The sequence below is a fragment of the Danio rerio genome, chromosome 20 (assembly GCF_049306965.1).
Source record: "Danio rerio strain Tuebingen ecotype United States chromosome 20, GRCz12tu, whole genome shotgun sequence".
NCBI classification, from domain to species: Eukaryota; Metazoa; Chordata; class Actinopteri; order Cypriniformes; family Danionidae; genus Danio; species Danio rerio.
In genome coordinates, this window is record NC_133195.1 from 57,902,194 (window position 1) to 57,915,000 (window position 12,807).

Below are 12,807 nucleotides of genomic sequence, written 5' to 3' on the forward strand. Positions count from 1 at the left end.
GGCATTCTGGGTGTTGTTTTTGCATGTTGCTATGTGGTTGCTTGGATATTTATATTGTTCAGTGTTGCAAACTGTTGTTATGCGGTTACAAGGGGCATTTTGGGTGTTGTTTTTGCATGTTGCTATGTGGTTGCTTGGATATTTAGATTGTTCTGTTTTTGAACTGTTCCTATGTGGTTACTAGTGCATTCTGGGTGTTGTTTTTGCATGTTGCTATGTGGTTGCTTGGGGATTTAGATTGTTCTGTTTTTGAACTGTTCCTATGTGGTTACTAGGTCAGTCTGGGTGTTGTTTTTGCATGTTGCTATGTGGTTGATAGAATTTTTTTAATGTTTTGCTTTTTAGAACATTGCTTTTTTGTTTTTATGGCTTTCTGGCTGTTGCTTTTGCATGTTGCTATGTGGATGCCCGGATATTTAGATTGTTCTGTTTTTCTAACGGTTGCTATGTGGTTACTAGGTCACTTTGGGTGTTGCTTTTATCATGTTGCTATGTGGTTGCTAGGATATTATGATTGTTTTGCTTTCTTTTTGGAACATTGCTTTAGGTTGCTAGGGTATTCCGGCTGTTGCTTTTGCATGTTGCTTATGTGGTTGCTAGGATTTTTTTTGATTGTTTTGTTTTACCTGTTGCTAGGGTGTACTCACTATTGATTTTTTGATGTTGCTATTTGGTTGCCAGGATATTTTGATTGTTTTCCTTTTATCAGGTTACTATGTGGTTCCTAGGACATTTCGAGTGTCTTGCTTTTTAGAATATTGCTATAGGTTGACAGGAAATTTTGGGTGCTGCATTTGCGTGCTATGTGGCTGCTAGGATATCTAATTCATTTTATTTTTATCATGTTGTTGTGTGGTTGCTTGGTCATTTTGATTGTTTTGATTTTTAGAACACTACTGTTGGTTGCTAGGGCTTTTTTGGAGATGCTTTTGCATGTTGCTATGTGGTTGCTAGGGTATTTTAATTGTTTTGCTTTTATCATGTTGCTATGTGGTTGCTGGAACATTTTGATTGTTTTGCTTTTTAGAATGTTGCTATTGTTCACTAGAGCATTCTGTGTGTTGTTTTTGCATGTTGCATGTTGCTATGTGGTTGATAGGATATTTTGATTGTTTTGCTTTTATCATGTTGCTATGTGGTTTCTAGGGCAATCTGGGTTTTGTTTTTGCATGTTGCTATGTAGTTGCTAGGATATTTTGATTGTTTTGCTTTTTAGACCGCTGCTATTGGTTGTCAGGGCTTTTTGGGTGTTGCTTTTGAAAGTTGCTGTGTGGTTGCTAGAGTATTTTGATTGTTTTATCTTGTTGCTATGTAGTTGCTGGGATATTTAGATTGTTCTGTTTTTTAACTATTTGGTTACTAGGGCAGTCTGGGTGTTGTTTTTGCATGTTGCTATGTGGTTGCTAGGATATTTAGATTGTTCTGTTTTTAGACTGTTGTTATGTGCATTTTTTAGGATGTTGCTCTTGATTGCTAGGGTGTTCGGAGTATCACTTTTGTTTTGTTTTGTTTTGTTTTGTTTTTATCGTGTTGCTAGGGTGTACTGACCTGATTTTGCATGTTGTTTTGGGGTTACTAGGGCAATCTGGGTGTTGTTTTTGCATGTTGCTATGCGGTTGCTAGGATATTTAGATTGTTTTGCTTTTATAATGTTGCTATGTGGTTACTAGGGCATTCTGGGTGTTGTTTTTGCATGTTGCTATGTGGTTGCTATGATATTTTTTTACAGTGTTGCTAGGGTGTACTGGCTATTGATTTTTCATGTTGCTAATTGGTTGCCAGGATATTTAGAATGTTTTGTTTTTATCATGTTGCTATGTGGTTGCCAGGAAATTTTAATTGATTTGCTTTTTAGAACGCTGCTATTGGTTGTCAGGGATTTCGGGGTGTTGCTTTTGAATGGTGCCATGTGGTTGCTAATGTATTTTGATTATTTTTTTATTTAGACTGTTGCTATGTGGTTGCTAGGTAATTTAGATTGTTCTGTTTTTAGACTGTTGTTATGTGGTTACTAGGGCAATCTGGGTATTAATTTTGGGTGTTGTTATGTGGTTGCTAAAATATTTACATTGTTTTGTTTTTAGACTGTTGTTGTGTGGTTACTAGGACAGTCTGGGTGTTTTAGAATGTTACTGTTGGTTGCTAGGGTGTTTTTCAGTTTTGTTTTTGCATGTTACAACGTGGTTGCTAGGATATTTTAATTGTTTAGCTTTTTAGAATGCTGCTATTGGTTGTTATGGCTGTTTGGGTGTTGCTTTTGAATGTTGCTATATGGTTGCTAGGATATTTGAATTATGTTTGTTTTTAGACTGAGGCTGTGTGGTTGCTGGGTCATTCTGAGTATTGCTTTTGGATGTTGTTATGTAGTTGCTAGGATATTTAGATTGTTTTGTTTTTACTGTGCTGCTAGGGTGTGTTGAATATCGATGTTTCATGTTGCTATGTGTCTTTTATATGTTGCAGTGTGGCTTCTCGGTTAATTTGGTTATTTTGTATTTTAGCATGTTGCAATGTGGTTGCTGTGGTGTTCTGGGTGTTCCTTTTGTATGTTGCTATGTGCTTTGATATTCTGAGTGTTGTTCTAATATGATGCTAAATGGTTGCCAGGAGGCTTCGGTTTGTTTGCTCTGGGGTTGCTAATGTGCTCTGAGTGTTGCTTTCGTAGGTTGCTATGGGGATGCTAAGCTGTTCTGTGTGTTGTTTCTGTTTGTTGCTATGGGGATGTTGTTGGGTTTTTGTATGCTGTTATGGAGATGCCAAGGTGTTCTGAGCGAGGGTTGGGTTTGTATATTGCTATGTGTTTGCTATAAGAGTGTTGTTTTGTATGTTTCTCTAAGGTTGCAATAGTGTTGTTTTAACATTGCTCTGGTCATTTTTGTTGTTTTTATCATGCTTTTCTGTGCTCATTAGTGTGTTCTGATTTTTGAACATTGACAGCATTGTTGGTGATGGTCTGTGGTCATCATTAGTGTGTTGTGAGTGGGATTTTAACAGGTTTCTATGTTGAATGTGTTGTTGTGTGTGTGCTTTCAGTAAACACTGGTGGGCATCCGGCTGCTGCATTTGTGCACAGTTTAACTGGTGTCCCGATCTTCTGAATGTTCATCTTTAGACTCTTGAAGTCTTGTGGGAGGCGTGTTGGAGGCCATTGTGTTTGTGGTGTGAAATCACGCTGAGAGATAAAGTGTCTCTGTGCGCCATTGAGGAGAAAGTGTGAATGCGATGAGGATGGCTTTTCTTCAGTCATACTGAACGTGTTAATGCATTGCGCTCGTATGTGCTTCATGGCACTCAGAATGCAGCTCTTCTTTTCACAATATGCTGAAAGACGGAAGCGCAGTGTGGTTTTATCCAGTCGCCTACAGTTTTGTCAGTTTATTTCATCATTTGCAAAAGGTTCCCTGAAGGTAATGATGCATGATGAGAAAATAACATGAGATATGTCCTAATAAGTGTTCACAAACATATCATTTTAAAGTCATTTTTGTTACATATTTGATATTTAGGCTCATCACAAATTCTACAGTTGTAAAACAGCATGCAGATCGACATTTCCCGTACTTATGTTGGTGTGTTCAAGTCATGTCAGACAGATAGTTTTTATAAATTGAATGCATATGAACAACACTGTGAAGCATCTGTATTTATGGTACATTTGTTGAATTATTTTAATGGTTATTCTTTGTCATTTACAGTAACAATCTAAGTTGCATCTTCTAAAATACAATATATTGGTGCATGATTGGTGTTGGGTATAACGTAATAATGTTATGTATTAATATTACTTTTCCAAAGTAACAAGTATATAATGCATTACTTTTAAAAATAATGAATAATATTTGTTACTTTTTCAAAAATGTAAGGCAAGTTACTTTTAACCTTGTTTAATTGGTTTAAAAAACATGTTGTGGAATAAAAATGACCTTAGTCAAGTTGAATCACTCACTCAGTGAGAAAGTGTGCTGCGAGGGAACAGACAGTCGGCTCACACTCATCTTAGTCATCATCAGGTCTGTTTTTTTTACAGCAGGTGAGTCCGTGTACTGTTCTACTGATTGAATAACTCAAGATATGGGTTTATTTCCAGTCAGAGGGAGTATCCGGTATGTAAGTACTTATTGAAGACACAAACTGTTTCATGCCAACTCGATAGGTTCTCTTAGAAGATCCGGTTAAAACTATCAATTCATTGGTGGTTCGCCCGTTATTAGTACTGACTGAAAATGGCAGGCCAGAGACTTACTTATTTCTGCGATGGATGCTTGTTATTTTTAACTCATCGAAGAAAAGAAGTGGATTGTTGTTCAGTGTGATTATGTGAAAGTAAAATGTGTTGTTTTATTTGCTGCTATGGCAGCTGGGGTTTGGGCGGGGTGTTGTTTTACATGCTGTTATGGTGGCTGTGGTGTTTTTATTGTATTCCAACACTGACTCACATAATTAACACATCTCTTGACTCTGGTTTATTCCCCACTACATTTAAGCAGGCTAGGGTAACCCCACTGCTAAAGAAACCCAACCTGGACCATACGCTACTTGAAAACTACAGACCAGTATCCCTGCTTCCATTCATGGCCAAGATTCTGGAGAAAGTAGTGTTCAATCAAGTCCTGGACTTTCTTACTCAAAACAATCTCATGGACCACAAGCAATCCGGCTTTAAGAAAGGCCACTCAACTGAGACTGCCCTGCTCTCGGTCGTGGAGGATCTCAGACTGGCTAAAGCAGACTCTAAATCATCAGTCCTCATTTTGCTGGACTTGTCAGCTGCTTTTGACACTGTCAACCACCAGATCCTGCTATCTACGCTTGAGTCACTGGGCGTTGCGGGCACTGTTATACAATGGTTCAGATCTTACCTCTCTGACAGGTCATTCAGGGTGTCTTGGAGGGGTGAGGTGTCCAACCTACAGCATCTAAACACTGGGGTACCTCAAGGCTCTGTTCTTGGGCCACTTCTCTTCTCCATCTACACATCATCTCTAGGACCAGTCATCCAGAGACATGGATTCTCCTACCACTGCTATGCTGATGACACCCAGCTATACCTCTCTTTTCATCCTGATGATCCCTCGGTTCCAGCTCGTATCTCAGCCTGCCTGTTGGATATTTCACACTGGATGAAAGATCATCATCTTCAGCTGAACCTCGCAAAAACGGAAATGCTTGTAGTTTCTGCCAACCCGACTCTACACCATAACTTTTCAATCCAGATGGATGGGGCAACCATTACTGCATCCAAAATGGTGAAAAGCCTTGGAGTAACGATTGATGACCAACTAAACTTCTCTGACCACATTTCTAGAACTGCTCGATCGTGCAGATTTGCACTCTATAACATCAGAAAGATCCGACCCTTCTTATCTGAACATGCAGCTCAACTCCTTGTTCAAGCTCTTGTTCTCTCCAAACTGGATTACTGCAACTCTCTACTAGCTGGGCTTCCAGCTAACTCTATCAAGCCTCTTCAACTGCTCCAGAATGCAGCAGCACGAGTTGTCTTCAATGAACCTAAACGAGCACATGTCACTCCGCTGCTCATCCGTTTGCACTGGCTGCCAGTTGCTGCTCGCATCAAATTCAAAACTCTGATGTTTGCCTACAAAGTGACTTCTGGCCTAGCACCTTCTTATCTGCACTCACTTCTGCAGATCTATGTGCCCTCCAGAAACTTGTGTTCTGTGAATGAACGTCGCCTCATGGTTCCATCCCAAAGAGGGAAAAAATCACTTTCGCGAACGCTCACGCTCAATCTGCCCAGTTGGTGGAATGAACTCCCTAACTGCATCAGAACAGCAGAGTCACTCGCTATTTTCAAGAAACGACTAAAAACTCAACTATTTAGTCTCCACTTCACTTCCTAATCTGCAATTGCCTCTCTGAATATCACACTGACTGTACCAAAAATAAATATAAAAAAAATAATACTACTAACACTTCCCTTCTTAGACTTTACAGACCTGAAACTTGCCTTTAGTACTTATTCATTGTTGCTCTTAGTTGTGTAAATTGCTTCCTTGTCCTCATTTGTAAGTCGCTTTGGATAAAAGCGTCAGCTAAATGACTAAATGTAAATGTAAATGTATTCTGGGTGTTGTTTTATATGCTGTTATGGTGGCTGTGGTGTTTTTATTGTATTCTGGGTGTTGTTTTATATGCTGTTATGGTGGCTGTGGTGTTATTAGGGTGTTCTGGGTGTTGTTTTATATGCTGTTATGGTGGCTGTGGTGTTATTAGGGTGTTCTGGGTGTTTTTTTATATGCTGTTATGGTGGCTGTGGTGTTATTAGGGTGTTCTGGGTGTTGTTTTATATGCTGTTATTAGTGTGTTCTGGTTGTTGTTTTATATGCTGTTATGGTGGCTGTGGTGTTATTAGTGTGTTCTGGGTGTTGTTTTATATGCTGTTATTAGTGTGTTCTGGGTGTTGTTTTATATGCTGTTATGGTGGCTGTGGTGTTATTAGGGTGTTCTGGGTGTTGTTTTATATGCTGTTATGGTGGCTGTGGTGTTATTAGGGTGTTCTGGGTGTTGTTTTATATGCTGTTATGGTGGCTGTGGTGTTATTAGGGTGTTCTGGGTGTTTTTTTATATGCTGTTATGGTGGCTGTGGTGTTATTAGGGTGTTCTGGGTGTTGTTTTGTATGCTGTTATGGTGGCTGTGGTGTTATTAGGGTGTTCTGGGTGTTTTTTTATATGCTGTTATGGTGGCTGTGGTGTTATTAGGGTGTTCTGGGTGTTGTTTTATATGCTGTTATTAGTGTGTTCTGGTTGTTGTTTTATATGCTGTTATGGTGGCTGTGGTGTTATTAGTGTGTTCTGGGTGTTGTTTTATATGCTGTTATTAGTGTGTTCTGGGTGTTGTTTTATATGCTGTTATGGTGGCTGTGGTGTTATTAGGGTGTTCTGGGTGTTGTTTTATATGCTGTTATGGTGGCTGTGGTGTTATTAGGGTGTTCTGGGTGTTGTTTTATATGCTGTTATGGTGGCTGTGGTGTTATTAGGGTGTTCTGGGTGTTGTTTTATATGCTGTTATGGTGGCTGTGGTGTTATTAGTGTGTTCTGGGTGTTGTTTTGTATGCTGTTATGGTGGCTGTGGTGTTATTAGGGTGTTCTGGGTGTTGTTTTATATGCTGTTATGGTGGCTGTGGTGTTATTAGGGTGTTCTGGGTGTTGTTTTATATGCTGTTATGGTGGCTGTGGTGTTATTAGGGTGTTCTGGGTGTTGTTTTGTATGCTGTTATGGTGGCTGTGGTGTTATTAGGGTGTTCTGGGTGTTGTTTTATATGCTGTTATGGTGGCTGTGGTGTTATTAGGGTGTTCTGGGTGTTGTTTTGTATGCTGTTATGGTGGCTGTGGTGTTATTAGGGTGTTCTGGGTGTTGTTTTGTATGCTGTTATGGTGGCTGTGGTGTTATTAGTGTGTTCTGGGTGTTGTTTTATATGCTGTTATGGTGGCTGTGGTGTTATTAGGGTGTTCTGGGTGTTGTTTTGTATGCTGTTATGGTGGCTGTGGTGTTATTAGGGTGTTCTGGGTGTTGTTTTGTATGCTGTTATGGTGGCTGTGGTGTTATTAGGGTGTTCTGGGTGTTGTTTTATATGTTGTTATGGTGGCTGTGGTGTTATTAGGGTGTTCTGGGTGTTGTTTTATAGAGTTAGTAGGGTGTTCTGGGTATTATGCTGTATGTTACTGTGGTGACTGCTGGTGTTCTGGGTGTTGTTTTTATACATAGTGATGGTGGCAAAGGTGTGAGTTAGGTGTTCTAGCTATATGTTGCTATAGTGTTCTGGGTGTTGTATTTGTATGTGGCTTTAGGGTTTCTTTGGTGTTCTGAGTTTTTTACCATGTTGCTGTTGTGTTGTGAGGGTGTTGTTGTAATTTTGTCTGGTCTGCTGTTGATCCTTCGTCAGGTGAAGAGTGACTCTAAACACACTGACAGCAGCAGCAGGATTCACTGCTCAACAGCTGTATAGGGCAGATGGATAATTTCAATAATAACAATTAGTGTGTGTGTGTGTGTGTGTGTGTGTGTGTGTGTGTGTGTGTGTATTAGACTATTGTATTCTGTATTGAGTGTGTATATGCCTCTCTCTGTGTGTGTGTGTGTGTGTGTGTGTGTGTTAGTGTGTGTGTGTGTGTGTGTGTGTGTGTGTGTGTGTGTGTGTGTGTGTGTGTGTGTGTGTTTAAATGTGCATGTGTGTGTGTGTTTTTATGTGCGTAATTGTTTTGTCTGAGTGTGTGTGTTTGTGTGTTTGTGTGTTTGTGTGTGTGTTTATGTGTGTGTGTGTGTGTGTGTGTGTGTGTGTGTGTGTGTGTGTGTGTGTGTGTGTGTGTGTGTGTGTGTGCATATATGTATCTCCTTCAGCTCTCACACACTTCACATAACTCTCGGCTGTATTAATAAACATAAACACACAGATTACAGTAGACCCGAGGCTTTAAGCGTTTACGGAAATGGAAATATCCTCTAAGTTGAACTTCATTTACGTAACGCAAATAAACAGCAGCTGATTATAAAACATACAGCAAACATCTGCTCGATAATGTCTGTGAGCGGAGTTATAAGCACATCTGATCCCAGAAAAGTAGACAACATGCTCCTGGATGGCTGCTTGGTTGTTATGGGGGAGCTAAGAAGTTGGTATACATATATAAATTGCATTGCCATGATATATATATATTAGGGGTGTAACGATACACTCAGCTCACGATACGATGTGTATCACGATATGATGTTCACGATTCGATATGTATCACGATATTTGGAATTAAAATTAAAAATTAAACTGAAATACAAAATTTATTTAAAAAAAATGTGATTACCAAGTAAACTATTTTTTATGTTTTTCTTTTTTTTCAACTTGTTAAACCTTCTTTAAGAAAATAAATTAAACAGGCCTGTCTCTGGAAAATAAAACAATTTAAAAACTTCTTATAAAATATTATTGAAATGATTCTATTCAATTGAATTTAACAGTAAGAGCTGAAGGCTTTGCTTGGTCACTTGCGTTTTTTGTGTGCAAATAAAAAAATCTACATTTCCAGGCAATCAGCAGTTCTATAAGATAATCCTGAACTGATGTGTGTCTGTATGAGAGGTTTTTATGGATGGCTGTCTTCATGTTGGGCATGATGAGTGACAGGGTGGCCGTCTTTTCATTACACAGGACAGTCGTGGCTCTTTTCAGCAGTTTAGGCAGGTTTACTATTTCTTCGGCGCTATCAAGAGTATCATGTTGATTATTTAAATAATGTGCACGCTTTCGGTTTCATTTCCACTGCTGTTCATACTTCCCACGCGGCTCCTGAACGATCACTCTGTTCCACAAACTGAATTTTGTTTAATACTTTATTACCTGTTCGTCACAACCTGCAGGCTCTGTTCACTGAAGCAGACGCGCGCACGTCTATCATAGTCCGCCCTCTGTAGTAACAGCTCACGGTCAGCTCACGTCATGTGTGATTTTGCGGCCGCCAATACATCATTATATGAAGACAGAATGATATTTTAGGGTGAATTGTACCTTATAAATACAGTATGTGACTCTTTCAACACCATACTGGTGATTTACCATTATGTAAATCACTGTGAAGACTTTAAAACTTCGGCTATGTTTGTCCCAGTATGCGTGTCAAAAAGCGGACGGGTCTAAAGCAATGACTTTACAACCGAAATGTTGCCAGACGTCTGATTTTGAGAGGATGGGCCATCCTCTATTTCAGCTCCACTCATCTTGGTCTGCTAACATTACTGCTGCTGCAATCTGAACTCACGTGCGACAGCAGGTGGAACGTAGCTCACATGCAAACAGCTCAACTAATAAGAGAAAACGGACGTCATATCGTAATCAAATCGTCATAACGCCACGATGCATATCGAGACATTTTTGCATTGCAATAAATCGTACAACGATAAATCGTTACACCCCTAATATATATATATATATATATACACACACACACACACACACACACACACACACATATATACATACATAAATGTATATAGACTGATTAGAGGATGCAGCAGCGGTGTGTGTTTGAGTGTGACAGGATGATTGACGTTTGTCTCTCTGTGTTTGTAGTGAATAAATGAAGTTTTTGTTTTCCATCATGTCGAGCAGCGCTTCAGGCTGTTCATCTGTACTTCAGCTCAATAACAGGCCTTACATTTACTGCAGTGCTGTAAATCTGCTCCAATATCGACTGCAGCAGAACATCATAATGTCTGAGTCCAGTAAACATCCACACACACTGATTTATGCCCCAAACACACTCCTTTAGGGAGGAACAGCAGCAGTTTGGAGTATTTGCCGTTACTGTATGGACAGTACAGCTGTTTGATTTGATTTGATTTATTATTTTATTTTATTCATATTTTTATTTTGTTTGTTTACATTTTTATTTTATTTATTTTTGCTTTGTTTGTTTTTATTATATAAAATGTGGTTATTTTGTCATTTATTTTATAATAATTGTTTTTTTTTTTATTGACATTTAACATTTCATGTTATAATTTACATTTTAATTAAAATTTATAAAAATAGAATAAAATAAAATAATAAAAGTTAATTTAAATAATAATTTTAAAAGTATTTATTATTTTATTTTATTCTGTTTTTATAAATTGTATTAATTTACTTCCTTTTATTTTTTGTTTAATTTTATTCATTCATTCATTTTCCTTCGGCTTAGTCCCTTTATTAATCTGGGGTTACCACAGTGGAAAGAACCGCCAACTTTTCCAGTATATGTTTTACACAGCGGATGCCCTTCTAGCTGCAACCCAGTACTGGGAAACATCCATAAACACTCATTCACACACACACAGAGACACACACATACTACGGCCAGTTTAGTTCATCAGTTCCCCTATAGCGCATGTGTTTGGACTGTGGGGGAAACCGGTGTTCTGTCGATTTGTCCTACCATGTCAGATTTTCCTACCTGCCATTCAAAAAGTAGGTAGCACAATTTGATGACGCAATATGCTACCCATCAGATATCGCTACCAGTGTCGGTTTTAGTGTGGAGGAGTGTGATATGAAGCTGTAATATCGCCCTAATCCCCAAACCCAACCCCAGAACCATTCAAATACACTGTTATTAGCATAATCTGAAATCCACGCCAACACGGGGAGCACACAGAAACACCACCTGACCCAGCCGGGACTTGAACCAAAGACCTTCTTGCTGTGACGCAATTGTGCTACCCACTGCGCCACTGTGCTGCCTGTATTTTATTCATTTTTTACTTTATTTATATTTACATGACACATTTTTACATTTGTTTAATTTTAATTTAATGCAAATTTTCTTTTTTTTTGTTTTATTTCATTTACATATTATTTAATTTGATTGTTTATTTATTTTTCTTGTTTTATTTATTCTAATTTGGTTTTATTTTACTTTAAAAATATTTTATAAATTTTTGTTTTATTTGTTTTAATTTTATTTAATTTTATATGACTTTTTATTTATGTATTTTATCTATCAAATATGTTGTTATTTTTATTTTATCCAGGTTTTATTTAAAATATTTAATTTCATGTTTTATTTTATTCGTTATTTACTTTTGCTTTATTTAATTGTATTATTTAATTAACTTTTTCCATTTAATTTTATTCTGGTTTTTATGGAAGCCCATCGCCACCATTGAGTTTAAAAGATTTTTTTTTTAAAAAGCTTATTGTGAGCTTTTATCTCCATATTCTGATGAATAAAGTTGCAGCTGCATGATATTAAGTCAGAATAGCGAGTAATGAAGGACTCTCCTGTTATGGAGATCTTAAATGGAGTGTTAAAGATGAACTGCATTAGCCCATCCATTTATTCCTTTTCCTTCGGCTTAGTTCCTTAATCATCAGGGGTGGCCACAGCGGAATGAACCTCCAACTATTCTAATATATGTTTAACACAGCAGATGCCCTTCCAGCCGCAACGCAGTACTGGGAAACACCCATACACACTCATTCACACACACACACACTCATACACTACGGCCAATGTAGTTCATCAATCCTTCTATAGCGCATGTGTTTGGACTGTGGGGGAAACCGGAGCACCGGGAGAAAACCCACGCCAACACGAGGAGAACATGCAAACTCAACACAGAAACACCAACTGACCCAGCCAGGACTCGAACCAGAGACCTTCTTGCTGTGAGGCCACAGTGCTAACGACTGAGCCACCCTAAAAAGGAATTATAAAGTGTTAAACTAAGTGTGTTCAATACTTATTCCCCCACTGTTTACACCAGGGAAAGAGCAGCGCTTCCACAGGGTGCTCCTGCTGCTGGTGGCCGTGTTAAAAGCTGTAAAAGCACATCTCCCCCTGGGTTTGGCTTGCGTTTATCTTGTGTTTATTCTCCGCTATTATCCTCTAATGCAGCTCCGGCCTCCGTACGGCTCATCTCTGTAAAAGCCTCGTCCTTGTGCTGTTTTTCCTGACCGACTCTTTCATTACAGCTGAAGCTCCTGCATGTGTGTGTGTGCGTGTGTGTGCGTGTGTGTGTGTGTGTGTGTCTGTGCAGTTTCTGATGCTTTAGTTTTGCTCATTAAACTCTGCAGGATGAGGAGCTGCGAGGATGAAGAGCCGACTGTAAACTGCATTACTGACGGACTGGACATTTATTCCTTTCAGCAGAAAGCCACATGTACAGGCGCTCTGTGTGCTGTTACGTCTGCGTCAGGATCGAGATAATAATGATGTTATATTAAACATAATAATACATAAAAAGCAGCAGTGGTGTGTATTTGGCATTACTGTATGGACAGTACAGCTCTTTTAATTTATTTAATTTATTATTTT

At 38.6% G+C, this 12,807-nt stretch overlaps 1 protein-coding gene across 7 annotated transcripts in view; it reads left to right on the plus strand.

Moving 5' to 3' along the window:
• LOC101884676 (MAM domain-containing glycosylphosphatidylinositol anchor protein 2-like) overlaps positions 1-12,807 on the plus strand; it is a 352,666-nt gene that overhangs the window by 306,791 nt on the left and 33,068 nt on the right. The gene's annotated exons all lie outside the window — the stretch shown is intronic.